The sequence below is a fragment of the Halyomorpha halys genome, unplaced genomic scaffold (assembly GCF_000696795.3).
Source record: "Halyomorpha halys isolate HHAL.00 unplaced genomic scaffold, Hhal_1.1 Scaffold218.1, whole genome shotgun sequence".
Taxonomy (NCBI): Eukaryota; Metazoa; Arthropoda; class Insecta; order Hemiptera; family Pentatomidae; genus Halyomorpha; species Halyomorpha halys.
The window spans coordinates 719,033-738,057 of NW_027109445.1; the positions used below are offsets into that span (position 1 = coordinate 719,033).

Here is a 19,025-nt window from a genome sequence, read left to right on the forward strand (position 1 = left end):
AATCAATATTTTGTTTTTCAGGTTACTTATGAACGGACTGAGACCGAACTGAAATCATTTGGTATAAGGTATGATAATTAGTTCAAGTTATTTTATATATTTAAATTATAATATTCAAGATAGAATATTTGTAATGTATCTGTGGTTTGTTTCTCTTACTCTTGTTTAATTATTCTGGGATTGATCACTTTAGAATAATATTACAAGTGTCAAATATTAGGTTTTTGAACCTTATTAGCTTTTGAACCTTAGATTAAAATACAAAATAAAAATAAAATTATAAACCATCATAAAATATAATGAATTTAAAAATAGACAACAATAATTAGCAGAATATATAAAATAATATAAGAACAAATAAAATAAAACCATATGCCATATCATAAAATATAAGGTGATATATAAATACTTATATTATTATTATATAAATAATATAATAATATTATTATATATAATATTATTATATAAATACTTCTTATAATACATATTTAAATAAAACTTAATAATAAATCAAATACATGTAAACTAACAATTATAAATATAAATATATACAAATATGAACGAAAATCTGAAACATCAAATACAGAAAATATATAAACCAACGATACATTTTTTTTATTATTATCAAAAAGGTAATGCTGAAAAGTTTATGTATCTCAAATTAACAAGATCTTTTATGTTTTAATTATAGCAACTAAATACATTACAAATATATATTTTTAAGGAGGTATTTTTTTTTAGTATCGATTTTTCAAAATAGCAGATATTGCTGAATTTTATTTAAGGGGGTGTTTCATAGCTCATTTTAAAGCATATTTTATGTTCATTCTATGTATAACATGACGAACTTAACAAAAAAAAGAACTATTTTAGTTATTTTCAAAATTTTGAAACATCTTAATTTTTTTTTAGATTAAATTATATTATCCAATTAACATTTTATTTACTCGTGATCCCATTACTTCTCCACATTGAACTTTAACGTGACTTTAAACAATATAATTTGGAATAACACACACTTAAAAAAAAATATATATATACCTAAGATAGTAGTTTTGAGATTTTAGAAATTTTGAAAGTAATTAAAACTAATTTCCACCTAATTCAAGACTCACTATTCTCTCCATTACTGTACAGTGCATAGACCCCTGATATTCTATGAACCTCTAACAGAATGGCTCTTTGTAAGAATGGCACAGATATCCCAGCAAGATATAAAAATCAAGCGAAAAAGACACATATCTATAGGGCAAAAACTTTTAGAACAATTACAAAAGCTTCTTAAACTATATATCTTCTCAAAACAATATAACTTTACATACTGGCTTACAAATGCCAACGAACTGTTAACGAACAAACTACAAACGATTCCATGAAAAATTTTAAAGATATCCTTACACTCTCATAAACAGCTTCAATACCCATGGTCGGTCATTTCTGTAGAAACCTTAAAGAGAAGTTGGATTTTCTTGTCTAACTATCAATTTTATATCACGCCAGGAGTTTGTACCGTTGATAATTGCTTTCCTCCGACAGGCGTCAATAAAGTTATGAAGTTAAAAAAAATATATATAATAATAATACTTTATTTATTCTGGGACGAGTCTCTTTAGAATAATACAAAAAAATCAATAGATGAGAGCTGAGGAGCCTCAGAAATACTTAAACAAAAACTACAAAGAAATATAAACAGTCATAATAAAAAAATAATTATAGGTTACTTTCTCACTTTTATCAGTTGAACAATAAAAAAAAATGAATAAATAAAAAAGAGAAAAGAAAACGATGTAAAAATAATTAATAATGATATAATAGTTTACATACATATTTACAATTATATTAATTTACAATTTTTGGAGTCTGAATGGATAGGGAATGATTGAACGAACAGGCGGGATTTAAAGGTAGGGAGGGTATTGGAGCGACGTATGTTGGAAGGGATGGAGTTCCATAAGGATGAGGCTCGGATATGAACGATCTATCGAAAGCGGCAATTCGGTGGGCCCTTGTGTATAAATCTGAACACCGTATATATATCTTTTAAGTCATTTTTATAACCCCAAATTTATCTGATATTTAAGAGCAATATTGAAAAAAAACGTGGTTTAAAATGGTACTTTTCGAGACATTTCAATTAGTTATACTATAATTATAATAGATCGGTATACTAAAGCGTAGTCCAAAACAAACTCAGATTTCTGATATCTCCAAAATCTACCTTTATAACCTAGCTATCTAATTCTGCTTCTTCTGCTCATCGCTGCTGTGTATTTCATTTCTGTTAAAAAATGTACTCTAGGTGAATTAATTGCAAATTTGAAAGAGGTACCAGAGTAGAAGATTCCACAGCGCTGTTTCAAATTCGTGAGGTCGGGGATGGGGGAGTCGAGATTGCTGAAATTCCAGGTCACCTGGCGATTGGAGCCACCTGTTAGTAACTCTTGAAGAAGAACTTAAGTGACAAAAAAGGGTAGAGGAGCTGAACTCAAAGAGAAAAATTTTACTCAACACAGTAATTTTAAAAGGTCCTCAAAGATAAGATAATCTCTATGAAAAAATTTTGTTCTCTCTTCACTTAAGGTACATTAGGTATATATTTAATTTTATTTCTATATTTTTGAATTATGCTCACTAGACTTAGTTCATTTTCTCATTATAATTTCAAAACCTGTAATTAATTTATAGATGATCACAATTTCTGTTATGAAAAATAATTATGATAATTAGTGTGAACTGAAGGTTCAGTCCTGTACCTTCAGTTCACACTTGTCAAAGTTCAAGATGTACTAATGTTCTAAGTAGAGGAATTATTTAGATATATTTTTTTATTGTGTAATATTCTATCAAATATTTACAGACAATAGTAATAGTGATTATATAACTCATTCACGCCACATTTAAGAATATATATATATATCAAATGATACCAAAATTGGGAATAGAGAAAACAAATAAATTAAACAAAATTAAATTAAAATAATATAACATGTTAAACACAATCGTTCCCATTTTCAATATTTACATTCATCCTGCAAAACTCCGAACTGAGCTTGTCCTCTCACTTGTGAAAGAAAAAACAGGAATCCAGGAGATCCCGGCGCTTCTCTTCCAACCACGTCTCTGTTATTAAAAGATATGAATATAAAGAAATTAATTTATTTTTAACATTTATTAGGATATTCGGTAAACATTTGTTTCACATGCTTATTCATAAATAATTGGTTTATTTAAAAGCTAATCTTATTAATTTATACTTTTTTTCAGTAGAAACTTTATTTCTAAATTGTAGAGGTAGAATTATATTACTTCCTCAGATAGTTTAATAATCACAAGTATTATTAGTTTATTAAACGCCATTTTCCAATTTCAGGCGCTTTTTAAATATTGCTCTATTAAATATTAAATATTATTAATTAATCCTTATTAAATATTAAATTATCTTAAGTCTCATCTTCCTGTTTTAAGCAAATCTTTCAAAAGTGATATAGGACCGTCACTCCCCCCTGGGGGTCTTAGTGAGGCGGGTCCGGTCGGGAAGGATTGCCTTTTTTGTGTTATGATCTCCTCTTCTGAGAATTTGACTTGTACATCAACCAACCTACTCGCTATAATGGTCTGTTTGAAAAGTCAGATAAGTAAGGCTACTAAGGAGGGTGGGAGATTCACGCTGTTTTACAATTGCAGGCGCTTTTTTAATATTCCTCGATTTAATCATAAACCTGTGTTATGAAATAACTATAATAATTATTTTTAAGTGCATTTGATACAGAGCTTGGCTTGGCCAATGTAGTAGTTCAAGGAGCATGCACAGTGTTAAAAAATATGAGAATAAAGAATTTGTTTATTTTTTTAACAAATGTTTGGAGAATAGGTATAATTTTGTTGCACATTCTTGCGTAAAAATCAAAAATAAGTTAATAGCTAATATTATTCATTTAAACTTTTTATTAATTGCATCTTATTTTTAATTCGTAGTGGCAGTATTATTTTACATCCTTAGACGGCTTAGTAATCATAAGTAATTTGGAAAAGCGATAAACTTCTATTTTAAAAAAATAACTATAATATTTAGATATTGCAGAGTGAACTGTGACTAAAATCCTCTAAAAATGAAAATAAAGTCCTAATGCCAACTTGAAATATGATAGCTTTATTTGATGCGAATGAAATTAAAATATTTGATAAAAAATGTACACGGATGTTATTCGATTCGTCAATTAGTGAAAATAATTAATTTTAATTAATTCATTTGCGAGGACTCTGTTGGGTTGTAAATTAAAAATTTAAAAACAAAGAAATGTATTTATTTTTTATTATTATTCGAATAAAAGGACAATTAAGAAAAGAATATATTTAATCACATTTTTCTGTGGTGAGACCTAGGGCAGAGACATATATTTTAAATTGTGTTAATATTATTTTTAATATTTTAATTAGCATTAATACACATAATTACAACATTTATGATAAATAGAGAATGATTTAAAAAGAAAAAGAAATCAAGTAATACAACAACAAATCAAGAGAAGGTAAGAAAAAGTAAAATATAGTGAAGTAAGTGAATACACAAAATAAAATAAATTATGAACTGTAAAAAAAATAAAATCAGACAAAAAACTAGGATAAATAAAAAGCTAAATAAAATAGAAAATTCTTCTTTAATTTCAATTTAAATATTCCTTATTGAATAAAATTATCCAATAATCCTAGCAACTTCTACTCGTCTAAGAAATTGATCTCGAAATACTGCATAACAATTATTTTTAAGCATTTGTAATAACGGTTTTCAGATTCCATAATTCTATATAAACAAAACACAAGCAGGCTGATAATGAGAAATTTGAATGAAAAACAGCCGAACGCGTGTAATTGCACCCGACTATCGAACTACGGTGATTTACTCTGGTCAAATCGTATTCAAATAAATATTTTCTTAGTAAAAAGAAAAATCGCCAAACTAAATCGGAGTCAAATAATCAAATCGCCAAGTAATAAATGATGTTTATGTGGTTGCCCTATATTTATATTGGTATATGTCTGCTGGGAAATTTGTTGAATGTAGGTTTTGTTATTTTTGTTTTCAAGTAGTTAAAAATTTGTTACCTATTAAGAATCTTGATGAAAAAGTTTTATTGACTTTAATCTTCCAATGAATTTTTTAATAATGTTTTTATTATTAGTGTGTTTTGAAAATAAAGACCTGTTTTCTATATTGTATTAATTGAAACAATATTGGACCATTTATTATAATTTAAAAAAAAGAAGGAAATTATGATTTTATAAATAAAAGTTTTTAATCGCAGTAACAGACTTGAGAAAGTAAGAAAAAAAGATGTGTTCAAAGTTTAATTATCGGAACCGGTAAAAGTAAAATAAATAGAGAGGTGGTTCCTTATTTGTACTTACCGGGAGGGAGATTACTCCTAATCGAATTGAGTAGCTTTTCTTTTTAGAAGTACCAGAATAGCTAAAGGCTGAAGACTGCACATCAGCCGGAATTGCCAATGGCTTCTTCATCAGTCCTCAATGACTGTCCTTCAGTTCCTAACTGCGTTACTCTGAATGTGGCGTTTAGTGCACATTGTGTTAGAACACATCCTAGCACATTGTGTTGGAACACATCCCAGCACATTGAAACACACTACCAAGTCTCAAATGCAACTTAAGCTAAACCGTCATATTCAACTAAATACAAAAAAATTGGCATATTATGAAATGAAATGAAATGAAATGAAAAAATAACTTTATTCTGGGACATATGTCCCCTAAGAATAATTACAAGGTTCATATAGTGAGATTTTTATCTGGCGAGCGTTTACTAATTTTCAGATAGTAGAATGAAATTACATTGGTATATTGGCTTTACTACTGTTTATAATGTTAATCAATAACTGCCTATTTATTTGATTACAAAGATGTGGAGGTTTGGTTATCCAATAAATGAAGGAATAGATGTTGTTTAAAGGAGAGAATGGATGAGGACTGGCGAATGGAGATGGGAAGAGAATTCCAGAAGGAGGTTGCACGTATGACGAAGGATTTGCTAAAGAAGGAGGTTCTATAGGAGGGCATATATAAATTATTCGGATGGGATCTGGTGTTTAATGAGTGGATGGATGAACGAAGAGTGAGGAGATCTATGATATAGGTAGGTTTTTTGATGTTAAGAACTTGGAATAGAAAAACACCAAGGAGGTATTGCCTTCGGGAGGTTGGATAGAGCCACTTCAACTCGGAATACCAGCGGGAGACTTGAGAGTGCCTAGGGAACCCAAAGATAAATCTTACAAAACCATTCATGAGTCTCTTCATGAATTATCTTATCATATTATCTGCGGCATATTATCTGAAATTTTCTTCTTAAAATATCCGTTAAATTCTGCAATTGCTCTATTATTATTATTATTAGATTATTCAGTGAATAATAATAATTATGGGTTTGTTAATCCTAAGGTTCGATGCCGATGCCACCGTGCCCGTCCAAACCTAATAGTACAAGAGCCCAAGAGGAGAAAAAAGGCAGGTATCTCACCCCAATTTTTGATTACTTTAATGACAGCTATGTATAATCAATAGACAAAATTGATGAGTCTGCTAAGTATATGTAGGGGGAATAAAAAATGGAGCTGTTTCAAAGCGATAAAAAAAACTAATTTTTCATTCGGAGCTCTATATCATAAAACGTAGGAACAACACAAGAGAACGTCATTTAAAGCTGAGTAAATTTGCTATAATATGAGCCCTAATTAAGTTATTTACGTTAAATAGTTTTTGAGATATAGCTTTTTAAAAAGCAACATTTCATAAAAATGTTGTATGAAACGTAATGAAAGATCAGTAGTTAGTAAATTTATTTTGAAAACTTTATCTCAAAAACCATTTGCCGTACAGATGTCTATTAGCACTCAAATTAAAGCTAGTTTAATGAGCTATAAAGTAGTTTATGATGTTTTTCTTTTTAGGAGTAATAGTTAACATGAAATTCGCTAAAATAATATCTTATGGATCTAGAGATATATGTTTTCAAAAATCTAACATTTCATACGAACAACTAGAAATTAACATTTTGTGAGTTTATTTTATCAAATATCATAAAAACTACTACTTCTACAAAGATAAACATAATTAACTATTTTGTAGCAAATTTAACTAGCTTTAATTTGAGCGCTGGTAGACATTTTTATGTCTAATGGTTTCTGAAATGAAGTTTTTCATATATCAAAATTATTGTCCGAACAACTATAAATCAATTTATTTGAGCAAATATCATGAAAACTACTATTCCTACGCAGGTAAAGGTCATAAACTTCTTTATAGTCCATTAAACGAGCTTTAATTTGAGTGCTAATAAACATCTGTACGTCACATAGTTCCTGAGATATAGATTTGTCAAAATAAATTAACTAACAACTAATCTTTCAGAAGATTTTTAAGAAATGTTTCTTTTTAAAAGCTATATCTCGAGAAGTATTGGACGTAAATAACTCTTTTAGGGATAATATTTCAGAAAATTTACTCTTCTTCAAATAATGTTCTCTTAGATTTTCTTGAATTGTTGATAGTTTTGAAGATATAGTGCTCCGAATGAAAAATTAATGTGTTTTAAGGTTTTGAAACAGCCACCATTTTTTATTCCCCCTTCCTATACTTGACAGACTCATCAATTTTGACTACTAATTATACCTAGTTTTTATTGAAGTAATCAAAAATTGGGGAGATTTTTGAGAAAAAGGAGAACAGCCTTTTTGTCTTCCCGGCTCTTGTACTAAAAGGAGCAGTACTCCGGATATCGATTCAATATGTAGTGAGCTTATGCATTATTCGGAAAAACTTCGACCCATTTTTAAAACCTTCGTATGACCGTGCACACATTTTTACAATGAGGCAAATCTTATAAAAATCTAAAGATATTTATTGTCTATTAACTGAAGTAGACAAGCTGTGTGACTCAAGTCCGGGAAAGGAATTGTGGAAAGTTTTAAAAGTATCAAATATTGTGGAATTTACAATAAAAAATAAATTTCTACAATAATATCTATCGTATTAAAATAGGATAAAGGCTCTGAAAAATTCCAGCTTCTTCAAGATTCAAAGAGGCTCTTATTAATGTAAATGAACGAAACACAGAATATTTATAATTCAAGAATTTGCATATTAACTGAAATTAAACTTCTTAAAATATGTGTTAAAATCTATAAGTATATAGTATAAATAGCTTTTAATTAGGTTTTAAAACAAAAATATTTTTCAATTTAACTGATTAACGTGAATGTGTTAAATATGTGTTAAAATAATGTGTTGATTAAAATATGTGTTAAAATCTATAAGTATATAGTATAAATAGCTTTTAATTAGGTTTTAAAACAAAAATATTTTTCAATTTAAATGATTAACGTGAATGATACACGTAAAATATTCATATGTTAGATTGTTATGTAATTGATAATAATTTTACTACTTTATCAAGTAATGTGTCTGTTAGTTAGAAATTTCGGGATTACGGAGACTTTGTAAGGTCATAAAAAAGTTCGGAATAAGCCGGGAATTGGCAGTAAATTTTAGTGATATTGGGGAAAGTCTTCATGAGTTCTAAACTCCTATACATTGCTTCAATTTTCATAAACTGTGAAATAACTAATTTTGGCAGCTAAAAGAATAAAAGAGACTTCTTCTAAGAGAATTTTGATAAAAATTACGATATGTATTGCTTGGTACATCCATGGTGAGGTAATAAACAGTTTATCTACGTACCTTCAACAATATTTTTTTCTTATTTGGTTCCTAATTAATTAAAAGACTTATTACTAATTCCTTGATTTTTGGTTCAAACTTCATAATATGTACGTTATTAAAATCTTCTCCCTAATGGATGTTGAAAATGCCCTTCCACTAGAATAGTAAGGTTAGAAGTGAAATTAAATCCGTAAAGCCTGTTGAAATCATTCCATTTATTTTAAAATATATTTTTTAATTTGACTACAAAATATGATTTAAAAAACGCAGAATCATATTAAAATCCTCACTATTATTTGTTCTACATAGAGTTAAAAGAAAAATTTATATTAGTCAATAAAATAATCGATGCTGAGAAGGAGGAGAGAGGGGGTAAATAAAAAATAATTAATATATTTAATTTTTAAAAACAAATAATTATATGTTACTCAAATTTTATATAAAACAAAAAAATCTTATTAACAACATCGTCATTTTTTATTGTCTGAAAAAATACCCATTTATTGCTTCTTTAATTTGGTTTAACATCCGAACAAAGTCTCAGGTAGTTTGCCCATAATCCAGCTCATTATTTTACAACAATAAAAAATAATATACAATCAACAACTTTTAAAAATAATACATTAATCAATAAAATAAGTTCAAGTTATTTAAAAGTAATTTGTTTTTTTAGCAGCTTATTTTACAATAATATATCAATTTACAATTAATAAGACTATGCTAAAATTAAAATTAGTTATAACTTTTATTCAAAATATCGAATATAAAAGGTTGTTTTAATCCGGGTTGACTTTTGTATATCATATATTATTTTAAAGTGTGAAAAAAATGGTTAGTATTAAATTTGTAAATTTATAGATAATTGTAAAACTGCCTATGTAAATACTCAATTATATTTAAATAACTATAATTAATTTTAATAATTTATTGAAATTCACTGTATTATTATTTTTTTAAAAACTGCCGATCCTGCATTATTTTTATTTTTGGTAAAAAATATTGAGCCGAATAGTTGTCAGAATTTCTGAAATGTTGTTTAAATATTAAAATAAATTTTAAAAAGTAATAAACTGTATAAGAGAAATAATAGTTCTACCCGAAAAAGAAAAAAAAATACAAAATATTTGTTTATTGTCTATTTATTGAAGTGGAAAAGCTACTCGGTTCCGAGAAAGGAATTGTGTGAAGTTATAATAGTAGCAAATATTGTGAAATTCATAATAAGTATTATACAAAATGTACCACAATGCCGTATTAAAATAGGATCAAGGCTTTAGGAAAATTCCAGCTTCTTCAGAGATATTGCCTTTCAGCAACTTTTTTGCAAATTTCATGTAGATGAATTTCTCAAACAGAGAAAATAACAATTATTCATTTATTGAAAAAAGTATTCGTGACTACATCTTACATGTTAGAGCATTACAAAAACCATCAGAGTAAAAAACCCAAAGAAAGAAAAAATAGAACCTGGAGTAGAAATTATAGAATAGAAGGAAGTTGGGCAGTAGATTTAACCAGGAAAGAGCAAAGCTTTGAATAGAGAAGAATAAAAAAAATGAAAGAAAATTTGGTCAAGGAAAACCACACGAGTGGAAAATTTCTGTTTAAAAAAATATCTTTATTGATAAAAAATTCTACATATTACTTTTTCCGTGTTTTATGAATTAAATAAATAATCTCGAATACAGAGGGACAAGTTATTTTTAAAAACAGAAGTTGGTATATAATATTGTAAACAAATCCTCCTAAAACGTATCCTATCCATAGTTGAATCACTGAGTTTTCCAGCACATCAATTTGGATTCCCCCCAAGGCACTCTACAGTTCAACAAGGCCTCAGAGTCGTTGACTATATCTCTTCAGCTCTTGAAAAGAAACAATACTGCTCGGGTGCCTTTCTGGACATAGCGCAAGCTTTTGACCGGGTATGGCATGCCGGATTGCTTTTCAAGCTTAAGTCCATATTACCCCAAACCTTATACCTTATCCTCCGCCTCTATCTCTCTAATCGCTCCTTTCGAGTTCGCAGTGTTTCCGAGTACTGGAATATCTACCCCATCGAGACAGGAGTTGAGGAGTTCCTCAAGGAAGTGTCTTGGTTCTTGTCCTCTACATCCTCTTCACTGCTGACATTCCCATCAATCCCGACACGTTTCTGGCAATATTTGCCGATGATACTGCTATCCTATCTGTCCGTTCTGATACTGTAACAGCTTCATCCAATCTCCAAACACCCAGAACAATGTTGCAACCAATGGCAGATAAAAGTCAACGAATCGAAATGCACCCTTGTGACTTTCACTCTCCGCCGCAGCTTCTGTCCACCTGTTACATTTAATAATATTCCTCTACCCAGATCCGACACAGTGCAATATCCTGGATCTATCTAAGACAAAAGACTCACCTGGAACCAACATACTAGACTTAAAAGACAAGAACTGAACAGACGATTCAGCCCACTACACCGACTGCTCAACCGCACATCTCATCTCTCAATACAAAACAAACTTCTAATTTATAAAACTATACTCAGACCTATCTACGTATATATTTTAAGAAATATTTTATTTATTTGTATATATTTTTTTCCTTTATAATTCATTCTTATTTTATGCTATTTTAGTAAGAATGTGATCATTCATTACTATTACCTATAGCCCACAATGGTGTGACAGATTGTAATATCTATCAATAAATAAAGTTCGGTTAAAAATATTTAAAAAACGAAATAAAAAACTTTGGTCACTATTTTCTTGACAAGGAAGTACTATGCCTTGACCAGTAAATACCAGGAGGTGATTTGGTTTAGATCACACTGATCTATCAGAGTTTTTTCCCAGCCTTTTGAAGTGTCGGGTACCCACTTAATAGAAGTTCCGTGATACACGAGGGTTACCCGACACTAAAGTCGTCCCGTAGTTGATTGTACAGTTAACAAATTTTCAGCCATTGCTAGACTTTATTCTGGAACTCTTCTCCACAGTGTTTCATATAAATAGTTAAATGTTTTATTTTAACTTTTTTCCATTTATTGAACTTTAATTTTTTTAGCTTTTATATATCAACGTTTTAGAATTGCTCATATTAGATTTCCATTTTCAAAATTCAACTATTGTCACCCCTAATCATTTTCATTAAATAAGTATCTATAATAACATATATTTGTCTTTCTTTTTTTAATTTAGCATAGCAAATTAACCATTGGCTCAAATTTTGCAACCATTTTTTTAGATATAAAGATTTTTAAAAACATGAAAAATATAGGATACTTGAAATACTAGTCACATTATGAGAAAAATGGTTTACTATTGGTCATGGAAAAAACTATATACTGAGGTATAAATGATAAATTGAATAACATTTTCCTTAAAATGGGGCACAACAGAGAAATATTAACATTTAAAAATTTTAAAACTAGAATAAATGTTTAATAAAAAGAAAAATGTTGAATAAATTCTGAATAATTTATTAAATTTCGAAAGGCTTCCAGTATAAAATGTGAATGCATTTTTTTTTTTTTTTGTTCGTTTTCTATTTTAATCGTTTGATCTTTTTATATTTTTCTCCTCTCACATGTTTCATTATCATTTTAATAATAATTAGGAATCTCTTTTTCAATAATGTACTTACCGCCGAGGTGAAGATCAACATACTACAGAAATGATCCTGTAGAGGTATGATCTTGTGGACTCCCCGTTCCAATAATCCACTAGCGTAAGCCAACCAAGTTACAACCTTTATTGGACCCCTCACCTAACCTTATAATGCCAAAAGGCAATCCAAGGTATCCTTAACACCCAGCTATACATATACCATACCTCCTATATGTATGTACCAAATACCCACTAACATCATTACAGGAGGGTATGAAAAAAATAAAATAAATAATTAATGAACTTAGTATATTTGTCCTCTAGAATATACATTTATATAATATATAATGTAGTTACAACCAAAAGAGGTAATGCAGTAAAAAAAACAATCGATTTATAATAAGAATAAAGTGATGGAATATAAAGTGGGATACAGTTGTTTATTTTCTAGTTAAAACAAAAATAACCCTTTTGTGACGGTCAGATGAAAATAATTCAGTTTAGTACTTTTGTCCCTTTGATTAAATTAACTAGGTAACTATTATTTACATATAATTAAATTGATGCTAAGATTTCCATGGAAATTTGGAAATGAAAAGCACTAACTGTAAAACCTACAAGAGAGAGAATGAGAGAGAGAGAATGATAATTTATTTCTCTAGTTAAAACGTCTACACTACAATCCGGCATTCCAATATTGCTTAATGGGTGGAGTGTTGTTCCCTCAGTTTCTAGAACAGAAAATCTATTTTATGTTTCCTTTCAAGCATTGTTTGAAATCAAAGTTCTCTTCACGCTACGATAATTACAGACAAAGTGAAAATTAAATTGTACTTCATTACATTTATTATTATTAAAATTACCTTTATCGATTGTTATTTAAATAACCGAAACACTTAATAATAAAAATTAGTTATAATCCAATATTTCCAGAAATATCTTATTGAAAAGGGTAAAATTAACTTACCTATAAAATTTAAAAATATATATTTTTTTGCAACATGTTCGAAAATATTCTTGAGGTGAATTAATTTTTTTTGTTTATAATTTATTTATTGTTATTTACAACTGTATACATATATACACATCAAGTAAATTTGTTGTAAGTGATATTATGACATGATACAAACATGTGGCGAATCTATCCATTGATAGAACTCCAAAAACATTTCTAAAGGAGAAGATCTCGAGGCCATCTTCTTTTCAGACGCCTAGGAGGATTATTAGGAAGTGAAGGAGAAGCCAGGTTAGAAACAAGTTGGTTTGGGTGGTTGGGATGTTTATTATGGAAGGATTGGTATCTGGTTCTGGCCAAATCGGCAACATAGGGAACATTAAGGTCCTGATGGATGATTTGATTTGTGACGAAGTAAGGAGCATTAAGGATTTCACGAAGGATTTTGGACTGTAAGGATTGGATTCGAGAGGAATTAGATGGTTTAGCGGAGCCCCATAGCTCAACTCCGTATGTCTAGATAGGCCTTATAACAGTCATGTAGGTCACGTCTTTGTAATGGATTGGAAGTTTGGACCGTTTGTCTAGTAAGTGCTGTAATAGTCAGAATCGACGAGCAGTTTCCTGTCTTTACAGTCTTGTATAAGGATTCCAAGTCAGTCGTTTGTCCGAATTAAATTTAAAATTTTTCTTCTTAAGTCATTTTCATAAAACATTTGAAAAGTTGAAGCGTTCCGATTTTTAATACTGGATATTGAATCAAATAATATATAAAAAGGCCATCCTTTCTGGCCGGATCCACTAAGATCCCCAGAGAGCGACGCTCCTGTTGAAATATTTGAATAAAACGGGAAGGGGAGACTTTAAGATAGTGCAATCGAGCAATATTTAAAAAGCGCCTGAAATTTGAAAACGATGTGAAAGTCATTTCAGGTATCATTCATTATTGAGCAACATTGGCAACGTAGAAGAATCCGACACCCTACTACTCTTACCCGCCATCTTGGTTTGTTGTATTATCCTTCTCTCTCTCCGTCTGCTTGTTACAAATCTGGACTTACACTATTTCACCTTAAATTTTATGCATGTTTAAGCTGAGTCTCCTTAAACGTATATTAGGAGAAGTTATTAGCCCAGTCAGCAAAGAAATTTGGCATGATTGTTTCATAAATAGATAAGGAAATTCTCATAATTTATTTATTTTTCTCATCTATATACATGTTTATTTTGCATTAAAAAATAATGAAGTGAAAAAAGACTAAGTCTTCACTCTTGGTGAACCACGAATGGTTTGGACAAAGTTTTTGTTCTATTTTGTTTTTGTTTTTTTCTGACTTTCTTTTGTGTAGATTCCAAAAATTAGTGATTAATTTCCCTAAGGCTACCAGTTCCCTCTGGCACAGGTCGATGGACTGAGGAACTGAGTTTCAACACATTGATTCATAGCTTTTTAAAAATCAACATTTCATAAAAATGTTGTATGGAACGTACTGAAAGATAAGTAGTTAGTTAATTTATTTTCAGAAATCAATTTCTCAGGAACTATGTGACGTACATATGTCTACTTGCACTCAAATTAAAGCTAGTTTAATGGACTATAAAGAAGTTTATGACCTTTACCTTCGTAGGACTAGTAATTTTCATATTTGCTAAAATAAATTGATTTATAGTTGTTCGGACAATAAATTTGATTTATGAAAAACTTTATTTCAGAAACCATTGGACCTACTGATGTCTGCCAGCGTTCAAATTAAAGCTATTTAAATTTACTACAAAATAGTTAATTATGTTTATCTTTGTAGGAGTAGTAGGTTTTTATGATATTTGAGAAAATAAACTCACAAAATATTAATTTCTAGTTGTTCGTATGAAATGTTGAATTTTTGAAAAAATATATCTCTAGATCCATAAGACGCACATATGTCTGCCAACACTCAAAATAAAGGAAATTTAACTTACTATAAAGTAGTTTATAACACTTATCTTTGTAGGGGTAGTAGATTTTATAATAGTCACATATGAATATAAATTTGGCAAATGAAAATTTGTCCGAACAACTATAAGTCAATTTATTTTAGCAAATTTTATGTAAACTACTACTTCTACCAAAACAAACATCATAGCTTTAATTTGAGTGCTAATAGATATCTGTACGTCAAATGGTTTTTGAGATATAAATTTTTCAAAATAAATTCACTAACTACTGACCTTTTAGTACGTCCCATACAACATTTTTATGAAATGTTGCTTTTTAAAAAGCTATATCTTGAAAACTATTTAACATATATAACTCTATTAAGGCTCATATTTTAGCAAATTTACTCTTCTTTAAATGACGTTCTCTTAGGTTTTCTTGTGTTGTTCCTTTTTAAGATATAGAGCTCCAATGAAAAATTAGTTTGTTTTTTTTGTCGCTTTTAAACAGCCGCCATTCTTTATTCCCCCTACCTATACTTGGCAGACTCATCAATTTTGACTATTAATTATACATAGTTTTCATTAACGTAATCAAAAATTGGGGTGAGATAACTGCCTTTTTTCTCCTCTTTGGCTCTTGTACTATGAGGACACGATTACTAGTGCGATAATATTGCCTTTGGTTGGACCCATCTACATTTGTGACTCACGCATAACGTGTGATGATGCACATTGAAAAATTATTCCTGAACTGATAACCCAGAGGAATGTTCAGAAACGAAATGGATTTTTCTTTTGTCAGGAAACTGGTGTATGAAAATTCGAAGTGTTAAAATGAGTAATAAAGAAATTATCATTATGTAAAGTCTAACTAGGATAAACTTGTTACAATCTAAAAATCCAACATTTTATACGAACAACAAGAAATTAATATTTTGTGAGTTTACCAAAGTGGTCCACCAGCTACTTTACAAATAATTAACTTTTAAATACAATGATGTCTAATTTTTTGTAAATGTAGGAACGATAATTAAATTTAATGTAGGAAGATAGTCCTATTGGTGGTAAACTTAGGAAACCAGTGTTTCGCCCAACTTTGCAGGGTTTCATCGGGGCTAAAAGGCCAAGATACAAACATTGTAAATATGATGAAACAATTAGAATGGAAATAGAAAGAGTTTAAGAAGTTATATGCATAAAAAGCAGAGAAACAAAGTATGATGAAAATTAAAGATGAAGATAATACTAATAAATAACAATTAAAGCTAACACATATTCATTTATATAGATAATTTCTTTAGACTACTACCTTCCTCTTTTTTATATACCTCTTTACACTTTTTGTATTTATAATCTAATGATTTTATCATGTTTAAACTGTTTGTATCTGGTCCCCATAAGAAGCCATGCAAAGTGGGGCAAAACGCTGGTAACCATAAACTAGTTAATATTTACTATTTTGTATGTTTATTGACCGCCACCGAGTCTATCTTCCTACAATATTTTGCTTAATGTCAACTATTAATCTTTCAATAATTAAATTGAATACATATTTGTAATAATGTTTAAGAATTTGTTTAAACAAACATTCGACTTTAAAGGGAAGGTTTTAAAGGGTTTTAGTCGTCGGTAAGTCTCTCAGTTAAACTTTTCCCTTATTTTATTTAAAAAATTTAAACAAAATATGTTTATAAAAACATTAATAACCAACCCTGCAGATGATTAACAATTTTTTAGAGTACGCAGAAGTAGTAAACTTTGCGTTTGGCCATCCTTCATATGGTATTTTGACACTGACCAAACATTCATAGTTCATTCTGTTTGGAAAGGTCTGTTTACCGGCTTAGTTTATCTTCCCGCTTCTACTGTTACTAAACATCAATTTTTCAAAATTAGTGATTTTTACTGTGAGTATCCGGGTTCGATCCCTATTATTTTTTTTATAACTATCGGAGAAATTATTATATATTAAAAAAATGTTAATACAAAATTACTCCAAAAATTTAGAAAAAAAAAATTGATGTTATGACAAGGAATAAAGCAATGACAACAAACGAAAACCTGCAGAAGGAAATTATATAGGATACAAAACTCAAATATATAGGGCGTAAGTACAAAAAATATAACAGGAAATAATTATTTAGTTATATAATGAACATTAAATGACTATAATAAGTTAACTATTTTAATTAAATAAGAACCTATCACTAGCTTCCATTTATTGTCCATCTAAATATAATATTACTTAACAAATGTTCATTGATTTGTTCAAATCACTTGGTAGAACATTTCTGACAGGAGGAGACTATAATGCAAAACACACTCACTGGGGTTCACGATTATGTAATTAGAATTAGAAATCCGTCACGACAAAACGTAAAACGTTAAATTTCCGACTGAGATAATTATATTCTATACTACACAGACCTTCTAAATTATCGCTCAGACAGAAACTTAACGTACACAATTACTTACTAAAACCCATATGGACTTACGCCTACCAAATTTATGGACCCGCTAAAAAGACAGATTCAGAAAATTTTTCAATCACAATTTTGAAGACTGACAAAGAACTCACCACTCTACGTTTCAAACGAGACAATTCTCACCGACCTACGCATTCTGACTGTAAGGGACCACACTCATATGACTTACAAACCGTTTCACATCACGCTACATGGATTTTTCTATAAATACATGACCTTCCTGACTTAACTTGGCGTTGGCTGAAGAGGAGTTGGATGCGGGACCTCCTTATGTAATAAAATAATTTACTAAACATCAGGAGGATGCACCACTGGGTGCTATTTCCCTCATGGCAACTCATACCATGCCTAAATAGAACATCTCATATGCTGGTTGTAAGTACATTTACAGGTGAAAATAAAAAAAAGTTAAATACTGGTTTCTGATATATGAAAACCTTTAGTAGTAGAGTGAGTGCGCCAGATATCGCCTACCCTAACTATTTTTTGATATTATTTATATATATACACTGTTTTTATTAATTTGTTTTTATTTTGACCTTCCATTATTATGTATATATATATTTTTTAATTTAATTAATTTGTTCAAATTGAAAATTTATTTTAAGAATTCGGGTATGCACGTAGGTAATGGTATTCGAACATACTAAGGACTAAAATTCTAATTTGCTTTCCTTCCTAAAATATTATATTTTTATTAATACGACTTATTTAAATTGATGTTGTATTTTGTTTCCAAATTTCATTTATTTGTTATACCTTATTTTATTTTTTTTTCGATTCTCCTTCAACAGTGTTTTTCACAATAACGTACCTGTTGTCTGTCATAAATCCTTAAAGAGATCCTTTGTTATCCTGAAGACCCCTTTATCGGTTAGTCCTGTCACGCGCTGGCACTCCTGAACTACGTTGGGTCCATTCCGGATGACTGTCTCCATCGGAAGGATATCATCTCAAGCCCACCTCATATCATCAGTTAGTAACCCAGCACAGTTCCCTCAATATTTCTTTCTGTTCGGCCACCTTATGACATATATCCCGATAGATCAAAAAATGATTAAGATAAAAGAGAAGAAATGTTTGTTGCTTTTAAATTTGAAAATATAAAGGAGAATCTTTTTCTTTTTTTTCCGGTACTTTCTGCATTAATTTATATATGACAGATTAGATTAGATTAGATTTTTATTCAGGGCGATCAAAATCTAGAATATTACACCCTCTCCACTTCATCGATCTTCTTGACTTATAGTTGAATGTAGACTATTTCCTTTTTACACTGGTCGGTATTGGTGGATTATATTTTAGTATAAAGTTGTGTTTCTTTGAGAAATTTAATTATTT

At 29.4% G+C, this 19,025-nt stretch overlaps 1 protein-coding gene across 3 annotated transcripts in view; it reads left to right on the plus strand.

Moving 5' to 3' along the window:
* Window positions 1-19,025, plus strand: part of CCHa1-R (CCHamide-1 receptor) — a 475,427-nt gene that overhangs the window by 374,563 nt on the left and 81,839 nt on the right. For all 3 annotated transcript variants that reach the window (XM_067047617.1, XM_067047618.1, XM_014419094.3), the window contains one exon: window positions 22-68. The gene's annotated coding sequence lies outside the window, so the exon portion shown is untranslated. The remainder of the gene's footprint in view (window positions 1-21; window positions 69-19,025) is intronic.